The sequence below is a fragment of the Dermacentor albipictus genome, chromosome 7, assembly GCF_038994185.2.
Source record: "Dermacentor albipictus isolate Rhodes 1998 colony chromosome 7, USDA_Dalb.pri_finalv2, whole genome shotgun sequence".
NCBI lineage: Eukaryota > Metazoa > Arthropoda > Arachnida > Ixodida > Ixodidae > Dermacentor > Dermacentor albipictus.
The window spans coordinates 43,207,741-43,230,573 of NC_091827.1; the positions used below are offsets into that span (position 1 = coordinate 43,207,741).

At 47.4% G+C, this 22,833-nt stretch overlaps 1 long non-coding RNA gene across 2 annotated transcripts in view; it reads right to left on the reverse strand.

The window, feature by feature from the left end:
• Positions 1 to 22,833, reverse strand: part of LOC135915264 (uncharacterized) — a 76,547-nt gene that overhangs the window by 49,016 nt on the left and 4,698 nt on the right. The gene's annotated exons all lie outside the window — the stretch shown is intronic.

Genomic DNA, 22,833 nt, shown 5'->3' on the forward strand with positions numbered 1-22,833 from the left:
CCCCACGCTGCCATTTGATACGGTCCTTCCCGCCGGTCTTGAGACGTCGTCCGAATACGCCTGTAACGCCATCTTCAGAAGGGTACAGGTGCGCCAGATTCCACGCCTACGCTTTACCACGTCGCAGGAAAAGCAACGACGCTTCTATGATCCCCGCCACCACGGTGCCCAGTTCAATCCTGTTAATATGGTCCTTCTCTGGCCACCGTCAAGCGAGTTGGTATTTGCGAAAACAATTTAACGCGATAGCGTTAAGGAGCTCGTGTCGCAGAAAAGCCGGTGTCGTCGGCGTCGGTGTCGGCGTCGGGTGTCGGCGTCGGTGTCGGCGTCGGCGTTTGCGGCGTTGACCGTGAGCGATAAATCACGGCAGGCGCTTCATAAATAAAAAGCAACTTCCAAGATTGGCCCGGTGGGAATCGAACCAGGGTCTCCGGAGTGTGAGACGGAGACGCTACCACTCAGCCACGAGTTCGATGCTTCCAAACGGTGCAAACGCGCCTCTAGTGAATGCGGTGTTGCCTTCGAAACGAGCCGTGGAAAGTTATACTGCGGTGTATATCGGTAATTATGAACATGTAACGTACAGAAGTCACAATTACACGAGTTGCGAAGTGCGTTTCCGCTGCATTTCTTCTGCGCTTTCCGCACACGCAGAGCCATCTTGCGGCAAACACAGAAGACCCCCTCCTCTCAATGTACGGCGCTGCCCCGATAGGAGGCGCGCCGCGCGCGCATTGGGACCGCTGCCAGGCGCGTCGCGGGACTCCCTCTCCCCTGACGACGCTTCGCCGTGCTCCCGGTTTAGATTACTATCTATCTCTCTGCCCGTGCCGATCACGACGTTTGGCTGGCGTAGATCGTTTCCCCTCCGAGACACCGAGTTCTTTGGTTCGTTCCGTTCGCTCAGGCGCACGTTTCGTTGCCGCGCCGAACGCTGCGTTGCTCGACGCTCACAGCGTGATAGGTGGGCGCTAAGTCCGATGCGGGGCGCATCGTAAGTGATCGCTGTGCCGTAGCGCATTGTCTTATACCCCTTGGCGGGTCGACGGGAACGCTATCGCGTCCCACTCTTGAAGGCGAAGCTTAAGCGTCCCCCAATTTTTTGCATTACTCTGTCCTGCACCCTGTCTTGCGCCAAGTGACGTGACAATATCACGCCTCTGGGTTCCACCAGGTCTGAACCTGCCACCGATGTCTCCATCACCCGGCCAGAGCTATACCACTCAGACGATCCATCAAGCACCAGGACGGCGCCTTCACCGCATGGGTTCATGTTACCAAGCACTGCCAGAGATTAAGCTGAAGACAGAAGATGCCGATGCTCGCTGATGCCGTGCGGACTGTCTTCCGTCTTGTATGCCTTGTATGGCATTGGACGCGTAGTGAATAGCCTGCAGATATATTTTAAACCTCATCTTCCCGCAACAATATGGCCAGTTCTTCGGCACAGCTGCCCTTGACAAAGTCCAGTGCGCATGGAATGCGACAGGAACTGAAAGAAGAAAGCAAATTACTGTGAAACACCTTTTACGCATTCTAGGCCGGTGTGCTTTTCATGCAATGTACCCGCGATGTTGGCTTAGCAGCTATGGTGGTGCGCTGTTAAGCACGAGTTTACGGAATCGGTTTCTTCCGTGGAGGCCATATTTCGATCGGTGATAACAGATTCGTCTGTCATGTATTAGGTGGACGTAAAGATCCCCTGCTGGACGAAATTTTCGGAGTCTCGCACAACAGGGAGCCTCATTATCTTATAAGTTTTGGCACGTGAACATCAGAATCGGCTCTGGCTTCGTCTAGTGCATGCCCAAATATCCAGTGAGGCCAGAAAGATAGAGAGCTTACATTACAATACGCAACAACACTCTAGGGCCTTGCAAGTTCGAGATGCAGTGCGTGTATTTACAACAGTGAGAAAAACATGGGTAATAACGCATGCTTATATTGTAAAACGGACTATTGATACAGCATAAAGCTGCAAGTAGAAAAGCTCGGCCTCTCACAACTGTCGCGGTGAACAGTTCACTTGCAAATAAATCTAAATAGGCAGACATTAGTGATAGAAGGTAACGCGAATATGATTATCACTTACCTAAAAGGTGTTATCCGGACGAGCACGAGGACTGCGGCGAGAGGAGTTCCCAACATCGTTGCAGTGAGCCGTTCACAAAGATCGAATAAATCTGATTTCATTAAGCCCTGATGCAAAATGTACGCCGCACTACTTCCGCAATAACCCGACGCCGTGATTTGACATAAATGTATAGAACATCTGACAATAACGCTGAACTAGAAAAATTCAAGGCGCGATTAGCTACCCCTGCGTGGATTAATGCGAAAGCATTGTGATCACCAAAGGCCGGGAGTTCGATTCCCACCAATAGCGATGTGTTGGAGCGCCGTATGTTGTGTTAAGCCTGTCTTAATTTACATCAAGTGCTTCCAGTGGCTCACTTAGACAATTGACCATCGTGGCCCCGCTAACGAAGGATTCTCCACCTCATGAGCCATTTAATACTTTAGTATTGATAACATGCTCTTCCGATTCCACCACCAAGCCGTTGCTCCAGAAGTCGTTTGTAGCTATCTTGATGCACTCAATGTCCTTCGCAACCATTTTAGTAGTTCGAAGCCACAAACTTAGCTCAGTTCACAAATATATGATATTGAAAGGAACAGGTTGATTCCGAGTGAATGGTGGTTGCAGCTGTTCTTGTCACCTGGGCTAGACGTGTCTACATTCTGAAAAACTGCCCAAATGATCGGTGATCGTGAAATTAATGCAAGGTTAAATGCCAGGCAAAGGTGTAATCAGACGTGAGAACAACAAAAAAACCACGACACTGCACCTGAACTGAAGTGGTTAAGGATGATCTCAGTAGTGAACGGAAACACGGAGGATATACAAAATGGGAGTAATATCCGTTGACTAAAACGCTTTCGCTGGAGGCGATGCAATTGAGAAAATTTCTTCAGAGAGCAAAAAAAGAAGATGCCATTATTAAACTATGTCAATGTCCCAAGGTGTTACACACGATGCAAGAAATTTCTTAGTCATAAAAAACCTTTTATGGAGCATAAGCATAAAAAATACATTCGCCACCATTGAACAAGCACTCCAGAGACAATATAAAAAATCCAAAAACACATCAAATTATACAAAGCGCAACCATATTCAAGGTATTCTTTGACGTCTTCAGACACGATGTTTTGGACAATTCAAAGATACTCGCCATCACTGCGTCCGACATGTCGTTGGGCCCGCTGATGCGTCGTGGACTAGATGACACTGCCTAAGCCATTCGGTTCAAGCTTGACCTGGTCAGGCGGTCAGTTGACCGAGGCACCTGGACCGCCCGGCATACTCCGCTACCCTGCGGGTCGTAGCCGCAGGGAGCTTCACGAAAGGTGCTTTCAGCCTGTAGATAAGGTCTCCTGTAAGCACCCGCTGAGCTCACGGGCCGCAACGGCGGCAGCTGAAGCACAGCTTCCACGGTGTTGCCGCCTTATCAGAGATCCACACGTCGCGTCTGGTCTCCATCTCATCCTCCCGCCCGTCATCCCAAGGCGTGCCTGTGCTGGTCCCTTTCAACGTGTCCTTTGACTGTGTTGGCCTCGTAGCTATACATGCCTTTTTCCACTTTTTTTTCAGATCTTCAGTTCTTTTGGATCGGGCATTTTCGCATTTTCCCACTTCTTTTAGCAGCGGAGCTATTCTAAGTCTTGACCGTCCGGCTTCCGGTGTCACGTAGGGCATGAGGTACTGGAGCTCACCGCTAGAGGGCATGCCAAGGGCAGGAGCGGGGCCTCGCCAAGATGGGAGCGGACAAATCAGAGGGGGGTGCCAAGGAGGAAGGGGACGAGCGGACCAACTAGAGCGCCCGCAGGGGGAGGGAATGGCTATAGACCAGAATCGCTAGCCTCACACCCAGACTAATCGAACGTATACTCTCGCACCCGGATTGCCCGGTCGACCAGCGCCATTTTGTTCTGGGCTGCCAAAGTGTGTTCGTCGGCGACCAGTAGACATGGCTAGCACTAGGACTCCAAAGTGCGGAAATGTGCCCGTTCACGCGGACCCAAAGTACAAGAAGTCATCTGGGCATAGTTGCGTCGTGTTTGGATGCCAAAATAACCAGCGGAAAAGGAGCAGGTTGCTTAGCGCTGTTTGCGAAGAGCACAATACACGTAGGGAATCGTGCCGGTGCGGTGTTTTCAGCCTGCACCGATTTCCATCCGCAACGAAGAATGACAAGCTGCGCCAACGGTGGATAGCTGCAGTGAATACAACTACCAACCCAGTGAAAATGTACGAGTGAGTATTCGATCTGTGTATATTTTGGTGCCACGTTCAACTTTTCGCCCTACGAACGTAATATTTTAACACGAAGGTTTGCTCTGAGCACTTTCTGGACAAGCCCACAGAGCAGAATCTCGCGCCGGTGCTTCGCCTTGGCCACGGAGTAAGAATATTTTTTGCTCCGTGGCCTTGGCTATAACAAGAAGGCAAGCCTTTTCGTGTTTTTGTTCAGGCAGAGCTCCCGACAGTTAAGCGGAACAGTTGAGTTTGCGGTTAGCGATACTTGCAGCTGGTGCACAGCATGACCGTTAAGCGTGAACGACAAGTTGTAGGCGATAGTATGTTGCCCTGCTGGTGAGCGGTATTGCTAACGAAAGTAAACCGAAGTCTGCTCGTCACGTAGCATGCGTCCACAAAAACGTAAACGACGACTGCTCGTCGCCGAAGGCGTTCTTGCAGCGCGCCTGTCTTTACGAGCTGGTGTTGCAGGTGTCATTCGTAACGAATTCATTTCAGCCTCCTGAGCTCTGAACTGCGCGCGGGCTGTTATGCGAGGCAAAGCGCAAAATTTTTCCGTTCATAAGGCGAGGAAAATCAGGTGCTTAATTATTGTATTTTGTAACAAAGTTTTGCTCGTTCTCACCAGTTTTTTTTACTGTTTTCTTTTCTAACGGAGCGCTAACAATCCGATATGGCCTCGCACAAGTGAAACAGGTCTGATACCAGGTAGCTGCAGTTGGTGAGGCTAATTTTTTGGAATGCAGGTGCGGTTGTCTTGTACCAAAGGCTTCCCTGATGATGCAGCTTTAAGTAGGGATGGTAATTTTATGTGCTTTGTCAGGGTTTGTGCAACTGTACAACACCTGGGGACGTATTCTGAAACGTTCGCCGCCGCGAAAGTTTCGCCCTGGCCACGCCTCCGCCGTTGCGGCGCGCGCTGAATGGCTGCTTTGACAAAACCGGAAATTCACTTGCACCACCTGAATTTCCGGTTTTGTCAAAGCAGCCATTCAGAGCGCGCCGCAACGGTGGAGGCTTGGCCAGGGCGAAACATTCGCGACGGCGAACGTTTCAGAAAACGTCCCCTGCATCCGTCATGCTCGCCCTGTTATACGGGCTTTGACTGCACATGTAGTTGAACATTATAACTACTGTAGTTCCTCATTTTCCAATGAGTGCAGGTTTAGCATCATATGCTGCTTGTTCGAGTGCTGTAGGCTTGTGTTCTGAGTGTTGTGGTTGCAGTTGCAACCACAACATTGTTGTGGTTGCACGATACAATTGGCCTGTTGCATTTTCTATTTCATTTTGAGAGAGCTTTATATATTCGCAACAGTGATGGCATGGGAAAGAACTACAGCCGTTCTTATTATAACATCTATTTTGTTTTCAATGTGCAGGTGGTGAAGGGTAGGCGTCGGCTAATCAGGCAGTCAAACGACCTCGCCTGTTGGTTGCCAAACGCGGCCAACCCAGTAGTGACCATGACAAACAAGACAAAACTGCAAATGCAGAAGACAATGTTCTGCGTGCTTTAATATATGGCACCAACACAGTGCTGTAAAATCCTTCACAGGTTACGTGCTTACGTGGTTACCCGATGTATTCGCTTCTGCAGTCTGCAATCACTCAGTGTGGCCATAGCGGACTTACATGAGGCCTTGAAGTCTGATTGAATTGAGACAGCGAAAATGACAGGCTAGAAAAAACGCGAAACACGCCTTCCGCCCAGCTAAAAAGCCCAAGTTTAGCTTTCGCGCCGGATCGCATTTCCCGGCGAGGCCGCCCAGGCCTGCTACTTCGCGGCGCTTGGGATAGATGGCGCGACCGGCGCTCATCAAAATACCGGCGCGCTTTGAATTCACGGTGTTCTGGGGTGCGATCTTGTACGCGTTCCAAAGTCGAACGGAGGCGGTCCGTTCTTACGTCTCGAAATAGGCGGTCCGTTCCGTTGCGTTCGTCCGATAGCAGACGACACGGAATGATTGACAGCAGATATCACGTCACAATTGACGTCATGGCATTCATCATGGTTCAAATTGATCAATCGTGTGCGGCTCGGTGGAACGGACCACCTCCGTTCTATTTTGGAACGCATACAAGATCACACCCCTGGTGTATAGGAGCAGGTGTTTCGCCGGCGCGCGCGCACTTTCATCCCATGCATTTCGCTCTGCGCTAGTGGCAACGGGAGCTCGCATGTGGACGGCTGCGCTGACTTCGCGCAAATCGTGAGCTTCGAGAGCGAGAAGCGCGAGCAAAGCCACCGTGGAGGCAAGCCAACGCCCACTTTCAAGAGAAGGGAACCCAAGCCGAGCGCCAGCAGGGGCAAGCTAAGCCACACCTTCGAGAGTAGGAGGCCGAGCAGACGTGTCGACGTCTCGTGCCGCTATCTGCGAGGTTAGAAAAAAAGGATAAATTAAGGAAAGAGCTTCTGGTCCTGCCATCGGTCCGAACGGTTCCCACGTCTTTCGCTCGCTGACTCACATTGTTTAGTGGACCTAACCTCGCTCCCTATACATGCGAAAGGTTAAATAATTTTTCCCGGCAACCTCAGCAATTATTTGACGAGGTTTGTTGCATTTAAAAGAAGAATTTTAAATCTGGCAACTATAGGAAGCGGAATTCTAAAGCAATATTATCCTCGCTATGCATTGCACACCAGATCAAATTGGGACCAGTGTGATACTCCAATAAAAAGACGGAATACCAGCACTAAACTATTCAAAGTACATAGTAAGCATATAGCCATAGACTGTCACAACGTCCTGCATCATATATATATCGCCATAAAGAATCCAGTTAGCTGAATGATAAAGGGTCCATCGGCCAAAGCAGCCTAGGTACAGTGAGTATACAGTGAAGTTAACTCCTTTAACCTAGACCATAGTAAGCTTGCTACACTTTAACTCACCACACATTAGCTTGCACATGTGCAGCTCGGGAACTCCCACCTTTGTACTAGACCAGTTGAAGCTGAATGCGGTATTCTACCTGAGGACGGACTCATATGCGTGTTCTTTTAGTTGAGTCTCCTTGGATAATGATCTGCTTCTGTTAAAAAGAAACGAGGAAACTATAGCTCTCACGATAAATTAGGATCCAATTAACATTCTAAGTTTCCCGATCCGAATTAAGCAATGTTCCATAGAGTGTTAATGTAAATAAAATTCTACAGCATATCATGAATCAGACTTAGTGCCATAACATGTCATACGATTATGAAAAGGTGAAGTCAGTGCTTTGTCCACAGCGCTGTTAAAACACAGGCAACTTCACACTGAGCCCAGGGAGTATAAACGTAACTTGTTACAGCCATAAAATTGGTAAAATTACAAAAATAGATGAAGGACAATTTCCATCTGATGTCGAACTTCCCTGTCCATCTGTTATGTTCCATCTGTTAAGATCTGTTATGATCCATCTGTTATGATCCATCTGTCCATCTGTTAAGTTTTCTGTTATGTTCAAGCACATCTGTCACATTGAAAAAAGCAAGTCTGGGAGGTCACGAGGGTGCGCAGGAGCACCTTCTGAATTGTCCAGCAGCTGATAGATGAATAGGTCTGCTTAACACCATTGCGTATGTGCAAGATCCTTTCCGTGAAAGTTGTAAGACAATGGCATCCCTTATGTGAATTTTGCACTTCAGCACTGTGTGCAAGATAAAAAAATTGCATCATTCTACCCTGTGAAGGAGAATGAGCAGCGAAGCTGTAGCCCATAACACAGGGTTAGGCAAGGTTACATGTATTTTCATCATTTGGTAATGGCAGTGACGACGCTTTGCGATTACTGCAATGTACTGATTGGTACAGTTACAAGCTTAAACAGATTCTTGGCCAAACTTTCAAATTACGCAAAGCTGATGAGATGAAGCTCACTCAGAACTTGTTCCTTATGATTTACACTACAGCATTCCACGGATAGAACACGTGAATGATTCCCGCGTACTGATCGCCCGTGTTCCTCAGTTTTCAAATTCACGACAGCCAGTAAAGTGACCGTACCATAGTATGACATTGAAAGTAATACCACCAGACTGCACTTCAAAAGGCGAGGCCAACATCACGAAAGTGGAGGAATAAAAAAATATGCAAGGCTAACTTACTTTCATATTCGCTTTCCATGGCGCTCTCTTCGCGCCAGGCGCAAGTCCTAATGAAAATGAACTGGGTTATCACACATGTTTCCGCAGGTCAGACTGATGGAAAGTAGTTAGCAAATAACAAACACTTACCTTCGATTGAAACTCAGACCGGCTACGTTTGCCGAACTTGGAAAACTTGGAAAGAGCGCGCAAAACCAACAGACTTCGGGGGAAGATGCGAAACCATGGAAACAGCTATGGTACCATGAGATAGCAGTCAAGGCCGGATTGCCGTACACTATGAGCATATAATAAATCAAATGTAACGACGTGTCATGAAGTACTGCAAATGCAATTAGTTAAAATTTGATTGTTCTTATCTATTTAGAATTTGTTATTCAGCGAAAGATTGAGGAAATGAAGCCGAAACCGCTCGTCGCTTCTCACAGAACTATGCAAGTGGGAAGCATGCATGCAGGGTCTGTCACAGTGATGGTTTCCATCCCCAATAATATTTACTCACACTGCACTTTTTGTGCACGATCGAAGCAATGAGTACGTTGAACCAGTGGAGTGTGCAAGACTGAGCAATCGGTAAATGAGGGAAACGACCAACGCAGTATATACTGTGCGATATTGTTATACGTACTGCACAATTGCTAATGCCCGCACAGCAAAATTAATATGAAAAATTAGTTGTGCGTTCTCTCTTCGGTAAGTCTTGTCATTCCTGCAGGGTTACACTAGTTAAGGTGGAGCGTGAATGAAAAAAGCGCGCATAACAGGAGGGCTCTAAATATTCGTTTTCTTGCCTTCCTGTTTATTCCTGATTGTGGAAGCGTATAAACATGTCGCTGTGACAGTAAAAGCCAGTTGAAGTTTGCGCATTTTGTGTGTCCCATCTTTGTTCGACGTCCCGTCTTTGTGCGCGCAAAAGTCTAATAAGAAACATGTACGACCAACTCGCCCAAAACGTAACGCTTGTGATGGAAGTGGACGACCCCCGCACATCTGCCGGCGCCGTCAGCGGAGGCCGCCTTCAGGAAGCGGATCGGTCAGCAGAGCAACAGCGAGAACTCCCATGTTTACTCTCTCAGCAGTGAGGCCACTTCTGATGACGACTTCCAGCGTGTGCAGAGCCGCATAGCGAAGAGAAGGAACACCAGGAAGTCCTCATCGTCATGCACGCAAACAGTAAGACACACGCAGAGGCCAGACACCAATGCCATCATACTTCTGCCCCTGCTTCCCACCGTCAACATGAAGCTACTTAACAGGCAATCTGTGTCGATGTCATTGGAAGGCCTGGTGTCAAATGAAATATCTGACGTTCGAGTGAACACCCGAAAAAATCTACTGGCAGTTGATGTCCAGCATCGTCAGATCAATCAGACTGTCAGATCCCTCTGGGATCTGACAGTCTGACGCGATAACGCCGGTGACTACGTCAGATAACGCTACACTGACGCTACGCTGACTATCTGACGTAGTCAGCGGCGTTATCTACAACGTAGACGTCGCCATAGTTAATAACGACTTGCCGATTCTTATCAAGCCAGCCAATGATGTCATACTTGATGTCAAGCGGCTAGGCAGTTCACGCTGCGTGGAGATTGCATTCAAGGGTGAATAGATACCCGCGCATATTAAGGTGGGACACTTCAGACATGCAGTGCGGCCTTTCATTGAGAAACCTCTTCAGTGCCTCAAATGCATGAAACTGGGCACGTGACCAGCGTCTGCGAAAATAAGGCAGCATGCCCCCACTGCCGCGAGCCCCACGCTGCCGATGAATGTGGCGTGACAGTAATGAAGTCTTCAAACTGCGGAGGGTCACATGAAGCTTCATCGAAGAAATGCCCACATATGAGGAAGGAAATGGCCATTTCGAAAGATGGCGACAGATCATCTCATCGCGAAGCCACCGATAAACTCGGGAAGCGACGTTCCCGTGACTGGCACTCCTCAAGGAAGGCTGTTGCCTCTGCTACGCGCAAGCCGCTTTCTACAACACCACCTCCTCTACCGCCCAGGCCAGACACTGTGGAAAGGACCGCAAAGAACAAGGGCACTGAGAAGAACACATCTGCAGAATCTTGGCCGGCTCTACCGAAGCAACAGCACTCAACAACAGAATCACAGCAAACTTTTGCTGGAAAACCCCTGACGTCTACTGTCGGTGATTTGTGCGACCAAGACAGGCAGGTGGCTGGTATGCTGCAATCGCTAATTAATGCAATGCGCATCATACTGAACAAGCTGCGAACACCAGCAGCTCGAAGTGCTCTGCAAATACTGAATGCACTAAATCCAGTGCTTGCTAGTATCGTTTAAGCATCATGGCTCGGTCAATAGTCCCCTTCCGCACTGAAGTTAAAAGTGCGTCGATATTTCAGAGGAGTGTTAGGGGTCTAAGGGCCCGCATAGCAGACTTTCGCCAATTCATATTTACAAATCGCTGCCCCATACTGGTAATTTGCGACCAAACTACCTCAATTCCACTCAGACGGTTAGGAATCTCGTCTCGTTCACATGCGGTGCGAGCACGAAAGTAATCTACATCCGCACGGGCATTACATGTATCGCTAACGCGGTAAAGCCTCATGACAACAACCGCTATGTCCGCCTGAACGTCCAAAAGAAGGATGTGTCATTTACATTAAGTGGAGCCTACATATCCCCAGCGGGTCACTTTGACGGTGAACGTCTTCATATTACTAATAAACAATGACCCCTGGGTTATCACAGGTGACTTAAACGTACATCACCAGCTATGGTAAAGCACTAAAATTGACTCCAAAGGCAGGAGTCTTGTCTCCTTTGCTGCCGACTATGATTTGTGCTTCATGAATGACGGCAGCCCTACGAATGACGGCAACCATGACGGCGTCTTATCCGAAATGGGCACTGAAAAGTGCGCATTGGCTGGCTTTACGCGCAAACAAATGTCATTGTATCCTGTTTCAATCAATGGTCAAGCTGTATCATATGTTAAAACGCATCGCTTTCTGGGTTTCATTGAGCACAGCCTCTCGTGGAGCCCTCACTGCGTCTATCTGAAGACATCAGTTGTCGTTACCCAGGTCTAATTTCTCTGCGGGAAAAACTGGGGTACATCAGTCCATTGTATGATGCAAGTGTACAGGGTACTGTTTCTCGGACTTCTACGTCACAGTCTATCAGTGTTGTCGAATGCATGCAAGACGGACTTTCGCGCTTTGAAGAGCATACAAGGTCAAGCCCTACGCCCGTGTTTAGAGCTGCCTCGGTGCGCCTCAACAGCAGCAACAATTGCCATCGCGGGAGGCCATATGATCTAGACAATTAGCTGTCGGCTCTCGTAGAGCGCACATTCGCCATCCGTCAAGGATCCCCGACCATCATATGGCCTCCCTACCAGCCGAGAGACCTCAAGCGACCTTTTCAAGCGTGATTAACACTCATCAAGAGTGCACACCGTCATCTTTTACACCGGCGGTGAAGCTTTCATCTCCCCTGTGGTGCCTGCGAGAGCCTCAAGTGAATTTTGCTATTCCTGGAATTATAAGAAAGTCCAACCATCCATCGCCGGCTCTGAAGCAACTTACGCCCCTATTACTGCACCAGCCATATCACAACCACATACATATATATACTGATGGTTCAACCTAACCTACCAGCTCAGCAGCCGCATTCGTTCCAGATGAGCAGGTTACAGTTAGATTCAAATTGTCACACATGACTACATCTACGTCGGCAGAACTTGCAGCTCTACATGCCGCTATTACGTACGTCACCGAAAAGCCGACAGAGAAATGGGTCGTATTTTGTGATTCGAAGACAGCTCTTCGCAGTATCTAGTCTGCATTACATCACAGAACTTCCGAGCAGATAATATCTGACATCAGGAAAGTGCACCACCATGCTCTGGAAAGAGGGCACAACATTTCAATGGATAATTGCTCACTGTGCATCGTCGGCAACAACCTAGCTGACAAGGCTGCCCGGTCTGCCCACGAAGATACCCAGACGCGTCCAACCCCTTTTGTGAGGTCGGACACTGCCATGGAATTTCGCCTACTTGCACGCCAAAAGATCTCTGGACTTCGAGTGCCTTCAATTGCCGATTACATAAACTGGACCCAACGCTACAGCTACAACTGCCATCTAGCCTTTCCTGCGGAGAAACAAACTTGCTCTGCCACTTGTGGCTGGGAGTGGTGTTCACGAACGCATATCCCATCGTTTGGGAATGGCCGAGAGCCCGATGAACAGCTCCTGTGGGTGCGAGGAAACCATCGAGCGCCTATCGTGTACCTGCCCTCGCTACGATGTACAACACCTCCCTCTGCGGGCAACTTTACACCGACAAGAGAAGACCTTTCACCGAGTCAAAGATACTCGAACCATGGCCACACCCGTCACTGGCACGAAAAGTGATTCGTGCACTAGTGCACTACTTGAAGTGCACTGGCTTAAGAGACCGTTTATAGTGATCCTCCCACACGCACTCCTCGCTTACTCTCCTTTTTTTCCTCTCTAGTCCCCTTTCCCCCACCCCCCAGTGTAAGGCAGCAAACCGGGTGCTCTTCTGGTTGACCTCCCTGCCTTTCCAGTCCTTGCTTTCTCGTTAGTCATTACATCAATTATTAGTATTCTTTAACAATAGCGAAGCACCATTACAAATGCTAACTCTCCTTGCTTTATGGAGTTATTGCGGTTTGTATCTTCATGAAAATTTCCACGACGCCTCTATCGCGCGGAAGAAACAGCAGCAGTCATTGAGGTGCACTAGAAACTGCCAAACGCGTAAGTGACAGGGCAACAAGTGTGTTTATTATGCCTGAATACAGCAGAAGTCCTGAGCATAAGTCTGGAAAGTGCGCGCCGATTACGCGCACTGTACAGTGGAGAGGACAACACGTACGGTTAACGCATATGGTACGTGTCATGCGAGCAGCGGACGAATTTCGTCAAAGCTTACCCGCCAGAAGAGGTCAGGTCTGGTCCTGTGGTAAACCTGCGGTCAGCTGGAAGACCTCCCGGAGGCGCACCACGTGGCGCCCAAACTGAACTTCTCCCTGACGCCATGCTTCTACTGAGGTGCGACAGAGTGCTACTTTTTTCGAGATTATTAGTTCCGGCAATCTTGGCGACGAGGCCTTCGGCTAGGCGGATGGTGCACTGAGAGAACTAGGATTCATGGCTCCAGAGAGTAGTGTTCTCGTACGAGAAGAAGAGTTACATTCGCAAGTACATCAGCTCGATGGCTCGAAGAGGCCCTCGCACTAGCTAATGGATGAGAAAACGAGTGGTTCTGCAAGGTACGGTGATTCAGTCACGAAGACAGCATGTATTTTGAGTCCCTCGGTGCATTAAGAACAAGCAAATGTGAGCGAAACCCGCACCACCAGAAGTATCGCAGGTTAGAAGCACCAATTAAAAAGAAAATGCCAAGGGGGAGAAAACCCAAAGAAAATTGAAAGGACAAGCGGATAGTGGCATAGACACCAAGGTGTCGCTGAAAAGCCGCAGTGTCAACTAAAAATGTTCAAATGAAGAGTAACTGATATGTGTAAGGTGGTCTGTAATGGATTGGCATGTACCGTCTCGAAAAATCCATCCGTGAAGTTTATTCAGAGCTCTCGAGTGTTCGAGCCGTGAATAGCGTCCTGTGCAGGTTCGTCGTGATTCAGCTTGGAGGCGAGCAAAGTGTCGAGATCCTTGACGGCACACCCGGGTGTTTGGACTGCGGAGTTATATCTGGGAGAGATACGAGTATAGAGAGCAAGAATAGAGGTAGAGAGAAGCAGTGGAAGAGGTGGAGTTGAATGGAAATGAGTGGATATCTGGGATAAGTGTGCGAATGTGCAGGATGATGCGAAAGAATGGGAGTGTAGTGTGGGTGATGAGTCAGGCATTCCGTCAGTCGAGTCCTCGGAGGCAACCTCCACCTTTGTTGGCTTAATCAGAGGAACCGACAGAACGATCGCCGACAAGAAAAAAAGAAGCTAAGAAGAGAAAGAAAAATTAATGTAAGGAACGTATGGTATAACCGTGTGCTTGAAATTGGAATGTAGAAAATATTAAAGAAAAGGGGAAATGAAAGTGGGCGAGAAGGTAACATGCCGCAGGCGGGGACTGAAGCCAGAATCTTCGCATCACGTGTATCACAGCATTGGCCATTAATTGGCCCACTAACATGAACATTTATGTGTACTAGACCTAGCACATGGATGGGTGGATGGATGGTAGGAGCGTCCCCTTTGAAACGGGGTGATGACAGTTGCCACCATGCTCAGCTTTTTATGTTTGTTTAACTTTGTACGTTATTAAAATTTGCCATTTTCTTTAAATACTTCCTCCTACTCTTTGACCTTATGTAAACTCTCGGCTTTTGAGCCACCAATCTTTCAATTGCTTTTTGCTAATTTCCACCGCATGTTTATTTACATGGCTATTATCTCTAAACCCTAGGGCCTCAGGAAGCGTGACTGTGCCCGCATCGACATCGGGATGGATACCATCACATTTTAGTGTGAGGTGTTCTATTGTTTCTACAAATTTACCACACAGAGTACATGAGTCTCGGTTAAATTTTTTATAGCTGCGCGCTCTAAGACATCCTGACCTAGCTTCAAAGAATAGGTCACTGCCTCTTGAGTTATCATAAAACGTTTCCTTCCTGATCTGCTGTTTCCAGTATCGATATAGTTCAACACTATGCTTCTTTTGCATTGAATTTCTCGAGTTTTTACCTTTCGCGTTTTTCACCTGTCGTTTAATGCTCTGTCTTTCTCCGTCCTCGTGTCTGGCATACTTTACTGGTTAGCTTCCTAGTTGTTTTTCCCCATTGTGAGTCAATGCTTCCTGTATAGGTGTTTGAATATCTTAGGTACCCACCTGTTATCGTCCAATTTCCTCAGGTGTTTTTCGTACAGGATTTTACTCTGAGCTTCCCGTGCTTCGAACGATGCCCAGCCCATATCCCCCTGTACTGCGTCATTTGTGGTCTTCCTGTGAGCACCTAGTGCTAAACTTCCAACAGCTCTCTGATTTACTTGTAGTCTCGACTGAATTTCTGCCCTTAAGGGAACAGGGTAGGCAAATTTTCCGAAAAAAATCGACTTTTTGTTTTTGTGTAATTTAAAATCTCTATTCTTTCCTTAACATGGCCCAGTGTTTCATTTGCGCCTACGCGAAATATTTACCTCAAAATCAACATTTTTCGAAACCTAGGCAGCATCCAGCCACGCCCCCTTTCCCACATGCTCGGGAACTTTGCCTCTCCTAAACTGAAAAAAAAAAATTTTTTTCACCGCCTATTTTTTTTTCACGTTTAGCGGAATGGCTGTCACTCATTTGGCAACAGTGAAAACCTAGCTAACATATTTCACTTAGCCAAACGAATCCCAAGACGCAGCTGGATTACTCGCAACGCGGGGCGTTTTGCGCGTGCTTTGGCGTGCTTTCGCGGACAATCGAATTTATTTATACTTTGTTGCTGGTTATTTAGCGGTAATGCAATGACGAAGCCAAAGAAGTGCTTTAAAAAACGTCTCTTCCACGGAAACCGGCATAAGTCGATCTCCAATGACCCCAATTGTCTGCAACACAATCCAGGAGTGGGCACCACGGCCACCACGTGCGCGTCTGCATCGAAGCTTTCGCGCTCGGTGGAACGCTGGAAACGGAACGCCAGTGTTTCAGCAGCTCTCAAAGCCTGAGCTTCTCCAGAAATGTTTCCATGGAAAAACTCAGAACGCGAATGAGGCGTTCAACAAGGTTGTATGGGAGCGCACTCCGAACAATGTCTTTCTTGGCCTCAAGACGCTGAAAATAGTGACAATGGATGCTGTGCTAACTTTTAATGACCGCAGCATTGCTCGAGCCGACATTTTGAGGTCATTCGGAGGTTCTCCAGGACGGTTCACAGACCAGTGGTTGCGCGAAGTTGACCGGCGGCGAGTGTACTTTGCAGAGAGGGCTACACGACTGGTAACTAAGGAGGCCGGGAAAACTAGGCAGCTAGCTCAGAAAAGAAGTGTTGATGATGGAGGGGACTACCAGGCTGGTGGCTATTGAAAAAATGCGCCAGAATTTGTTTCTATAGTCCTATATTGCAATAAAGCTCTTTCTTCCACTTCAAAGCCAATTATCTCAAAACACGAAATTTTGCTGCATTTGACCCTTTTTTTCAGAAACTACAAGCGCTAGGGCGACAAAATTTTCCAGATATTCAGCAAACATTACAGAAAGTCTACTGAACCAGGATTTTAAATAATCTTGAAGGGTATTTTTGTATACAGGCTATTTACTGCAGATTTTGGCTCTAAAATGTGGTGGGTCCAGTAAAAAAATGAAAACAAAAAATCTAATCTCTAAAAAGAAATAATCCTGGTTCAGTAACACTACCTAACATTGCTGATTACAATGCCACCAAGATTATTGTTCTAACTCCAGCAGATCATGAGAAAAAGGGTCACGAACATAGCCTAAAATGCATGGCTAGAATAGGACCTACCCTGTCCCCTTAAGCACAGGACCGCATCCCCAAAAGTAAGCCCCGGCAATGTTATTCTTTTCCAAATACCTCTCAGTACTTCATACCTGTTTTACCCCCCCCCCAAAGCCCTATGTTTCATTATCCCGGCATCGCGTCGCCCTTTTGCTATGAAAGACTGTTCGTCCTTTTCCGTCTACATCTGCCCTTTGTCTTTATCCATAACTCGAGATATTTGTATTCGGCGACTCGGGGTATTTCATGACCTTGTATTGTAAGCTCCTGATCAGTTGTATCGTTCAAAAATATTCCACCGCACTTAGCTGCCCTAAAACTGAAACCTAGACTTTCTCCTTCGTCTCCACAATATTTAAACAGAGTTAGCAAATCTTCCTGGCTATCTGCTCACAGTACAGTATCGTCCGCATACATTAAACCCGGTAGTCATGGCTCCACAACCTTTCCGCCTAATCTGTACGACAGATTATACCCTAGATTGCTTCCTTGTAGCCTTCTTTCCATACTTATACAAAGCATGAATAGCAGCGGTGATAAAGGACAACCTTGCCTTAATCCTTTGTGTACCTCGACAGTTTTACTCTTAATTCCTTCTTATGCTATTTCAACATTTTCTCGATATGTTTCCTGTAGGAAATGAATTACCTCATGACCGATAACTTGATCTTTTAATATGTTACACAGGATTTCCCTGTTCACGTTGTCGTATGCCCCGCTCGTGTCCAGTAAGGCTAAATACAGAGGTCTATTTTGCGCCTTAGCTATTTCTATGAACTGGTTAAGCACGAACAGGGTATCATCTAAGCGCCTACCACTTCTAAACCCGTTCTGAAGTTCTCGGAGTATTCGGTTACCTTATACCCATGACTGCATCTTTAATTTCACCGCCTGCATCGCCCGCCTATATATAACTGATGTTATCGTAATTGGTCGGAAGGATTTTATTTTCGTCTTATCGCATTTCCCTTTATGATTCAAATTCATTTTACTCTGTTTCCGGCTGTGCGGAATTTGTTGATTTGTTCCGACTGCCACCAATGCTTTTATTTGCGTTTCCTTGCTTCTTGGGCCAAGTTCATTAATTAACTTGAATGTAATTTCGTCTATCACCACGGCCGTGCATTTTCTTCCTCTTTCCTCTCCAGCGGTTTACGCCTTTTTCTTTCATTTTTGTACGAATTAGTAGTTCTAACTGATTATAATCCCACTTTTGCATGGGATGTGTCTTTATTGCTTCCTGTATGCCACCCGCTATTTGCGATATTTGTTCGTCATTTATTTTGCGTACTCTGACTTCCCTGCATTTTTCTTTAGTAGACTTATACGTTTATGATCACTTCCGAGGCTGTACTTGCCCGCTTCGTCTATTTCCATTATTGCGAGCTTGCTATACATCCCCTGCGACATTAAGCAGTAGTCAATTGCCGTTTGCCTGTTACGGGAATCCCACGTGATTTGTCCCTCACACTTAGTTTCTCTAATATAACTAGGTTGTGTCGCTCACAGAAGTCTAGCATCAACTTCCCGTTACAATCTATCCATTAAGATCCTCGATGTGGTCATTCAGTTCACCCAGCAGAATAATATCAGCACCTTCTCCAAACTGCTTTATATCGTCAATGAGACCACTAGATCCTTGTTCTTGCCTGCATTTGTCCCCTGTCCCTAAAACTACTCGTAGCCATGTCTTTTTACCGGCAATTGTAACTGATACCCTGACATGTTTTTTGCAAGTTGACTTTCTTTGGCAAGTTGTTCCTTGATGTATCAGCATACCTACTCTTCCCTTCCTCTCCGTTCTGTTGCTCCCTTCCAAGACATAGCCCTGAATAAACGGTGGATCTTCTAGATCCCCGAGATGTGTTTCTCATAGCGCGTATACACCTACTTCGCCCTTTAACTGCTGTTCTATTTCTAACCACTTCGCTCTCTTTCTACCGCCTTCTATGTTTATGTACCTGATTCTGGTGGTAAATTTTTTTGTAGTTTTCTTCCTGGACCTGCTAGCGGCCATTTCATTGGCGTCAGCCTCTATTGTTGCACTTTCTACATTGTTTCTACCTACCCCTATGCCCTGAGCCGCAGTGGACCCCCTAAAAAAGCTACTGTCTGGCCTGCCAGGCGCCAGCCCATCTCAGCTCCTAGCCTTCCATTCATGTGGATGCCATCTCGTCTAAAGCCTACGCCATAGCCAGCTCAATGCACTTCTCTGTTTATGTCTGCCACTTCAAAGCCTTTCTTCTGGCTTAGCTTTTTTATTTCCCAATTAACAGCCACAACGTCCTTGGTAATTTCTCCGTTCTGTCCTTGCACCTCCGGCCCTGTGCATACCGCGATCTGGACTTGCTTTCCTTCAACTTTATTTCGCATTTTCCTTTTTACAGCAAAAGAAAATGTAAGGACAGGAACAAAAAAAGCTGGTCTTGCTGTGCTATCGCCCTTAAATCCGCAACTACCTCCGCTAATCTTTCCACTACTATTGCGGCTTCATCATTCCGGAGATCATTTAGCTCCGCCGCTACCACCACGAAACTGCGCTCTGCAACATTCTTAGAAAGTTCGCTTTTTGTTTCTCTGTACTGCGACCATTGTCCTGCCTAGGAACGGCCCAACTGCTACCTGCTTAGCACCCTTTACACGCTCCATTATAGTTCTTTTGCACCTACCCATATTTGAGTCACCACCGATAAGCACTAAGCTATTCGCTTCCTCCCTCCTAACTTCCAGATTATGCTGCCTCGTATCATTTACTGTGACCCCATTCTTTGGGGTTAGCTCACTCCCCTCCATCGCATCCTGGCTTCCTAGTTGCCACGTGTGCGTAGTATTCCTTTGTGAGCCTAACCTGACCTTCGTTCCTATCGTTGTCTATGCCAGTGCAGGCCCCATCCACTTGGCTGGCACTAGAGAGTCCGCCCATGTGACTTCGTATGGCGGTGTCAGCCATTTTTTCGTCCAACAATTTACACAGCTGCTCTTGGAGTTTGCGATTCTCTGTCCTCTCTACCTGTAGCTCCTTTTCTAGAGCATCCATACGTAACGCTAGGCTGGTGTTCACTTCGTCAGCCCTGTCCAGGCATGCACTTCAATGCGCAGCACTTCCACATAAAATCCGCGCGTTCGGCCTCCTCTACAGATTCGAACCACGTTTCCTTCGCATTCACCGACGCCTCATACTCCTTGCACTTAACCTTCAGTTGCTTGTCCATCTTAGCAGCACTCTATTATCGCTACCACAAAAGCTAGAAAAATAAACCACTTGTAACCACGTGCTCAAATAAAATACTGCCTACCGCAAAAAGCCCATCACCTAGAAAAGAAATACTAACTTTCTGTCTAAACTAGTTAACTTACAAATGAGCCCTGCAAATGTATAGCTGCCGGCTGGAAAAGACCCGGCCGTTAGGTGCTTTCTTGCGAGCACTTCACCTGACTAGCCTAGATCTAAAAACTAGCCTAAATCTAAATTCTGAAAATATTAAAGGAACGAACTCGTCTATTTGTCGTAGTCACTGCGCTCTCGCAGTCGTCCGTCCGGTCCCGGTCACCACGCGTAGTCCGAAGAGCACCGAAACAAGCGTCCGCACCACACAGGTAGTGTTAGCCAGCGCCACCCAAAGCCATGGCGGGCGTATGAGGAACATGTGTTTCTTCCGTGAACACGTCAACGCAGGAGAGCAAGCAAGTGGCTAGTGATCCCACGTGTCCTACCAATGGCATCAATGATTGCAGATTCGAGACCCTCGCTATGAATGAACCAGGAGCAGAGAAACACTCCATTTTGGTTCACCACCATCATACAACGCCAGTGGAGCCAATAAAGGCACAGGGGTAATTAACTGTGGCTGAAACTGAAATGCAGAAAACTGTCAAAGGGTGTGTGTGTATATATATATATATATATATATATATATATATATATATATTAGTGTACGGTGTCTAGAGTTAGCGTTGTTTCTAAAATGCAGCTAATCGACTTGTCAAGCGAATATTTAAGAACATGTGTGCAAAACAATTAGAACAGCCAACTGTTGAGCAGGTAAATACCACGCTCTCATGACTTAAGTTAAATCAAGTTTTATATCGTGAATGCAAGAAAGAATTGTAAAAGTAATGCACTTTTTGGCCTCTTCATGTAAACTACGTAAATCGCAAGCGTTACTTTCAGACCTAATTGAAAGTTCTATGTATCTAATGAAAAAGGATTCGCTAATGACCTTTCTAACTAATTCAGCCATTGGAACTGAGAACTGTTGATGTCACATATGGTGACGTATGGTAAAACTTTATTGAAATCCTGCAGATCGGATGGCAGTCGACGACGAAGTTCGAAGGAGGCTTGTGGGCTTTTATGGGCCCGTCTTTTTCGAAGCTTCCGAGCTTTTTTGGTCATAAAACGTGATAAAAACTTTTCGGATGATCCAGGGGCTAGAACTTCAACTCACGCCACCACTTCGTCTTTAGGAGTGGAAAGAAACGACACGGTGGGTTGCATCATAGAGAGTTTTGTGCGGTGTTGTCGAACTGGCGTTGGTGTTGAGGCGAGCACAGTGCGCTACACCCCGCAATGCGCGAAACCAGCTGCTCTCACATTGACGCCGACGAAACTAGCAAGGCACTGATACACCAGAGAAAGAGACATTGACAACAGCGGTCGGTTGATGGCCGTATACACGATGAAAAGTGGTGAATGCCCCGTAGTGCGTTAAACAGAGGTGTTGTACGCGAAAGGCACAAATGGAAGAATGACATCTCAGTTCAGGGTTGTCAGATCAGGGTTGGCGAGGTCAGGGTAGGTGTACATTGACGTCAACATGTCGGACAGCGTACGATGAAAGCGCGAGACCATTAGTTTGAGGGTCGTAGCTGGAAGCAGTCTTCCGGATGCTGCTGGACGCACGGGTAACATCGCCGAGAAGTTTCGACAGACGCGTCTTGCCGTGGTCACTCAAAAGGACAAGTGGGGCACCGTGGCGTAATAAAGATGGCTTCCAAGAACAAAGGCCTGAAGCTAGCGTGGCTATTTCAGCGTACGGTTTCGAGCAGTCTGCGGCTGTCACTGTCCATCGGTTACCGCCAGCTAGTGTAGACAGCGGTCCACAAAGCTGGAGACCAACGACTGACAAAGGAGCTGCAGTATATATGGCACAGGCTGGAGCAGCCCAGCCGGATGTGAGGTCAGTCGTTCGAGGCGATGGCAGAGTGAGCACGAACCTGCTCATGTCGCTATGCCGGCGGCAAGTACAAGCCAAAAGAAGCGGCTGCAGATGCGCGCGTAGAATTTATGCAAGCCAAAATGACCAGCCGTGGGATAGTCGTGAAAGGTCTCCAGTATCTGGGCCCGAAGTGATCCGGCAGTGACAGGAACACAACCACAGGAGGCACAATTCTTCAAAACGTCTTTTTAATGGATTCAACGCCTAAAACAAACTGTTTGACCAAACTTGACGCGTTAAAAACGTCGCAAATAGGACAGCTTAAAAAACGAGCACTAAATACGTTTTGAAAACGTTTGCATAATACTGGCCGCGTCTGTTTTATTGCCTAGCGTACTGGGTTTTCGATGGCGCCGTTCTTGGCGGGAGAGTTCTTGATTTATCAAGCGGGCATTTTTGATTTCTGCTTTGACAATCGCGAAACATCGGGGCGCGTTAAAAAATCATCGCCTGACGGTAAAAACAGTTACGAAAACAAAAGTACAGTTCTCATTCACGCCCGACAGCGCAGTGCGTCCGATAGCGGCACGTAAAGGCTCGAGAGCGGCGTTTCAAACATCGACAGCGGGCGGGATTTTTGCTTTCTACTTTGATGATCGCGAAACTTTGGGGCGCGTTCAAAAATCACCGCCTGGCGGGGAAAAAAAGCGAACTGGTTTGAAATTTTTCCAGGTGTCCTCAACCATCGCCTAAGACACGTGAAGGTGAAAGCCTTCTAACTCCTACT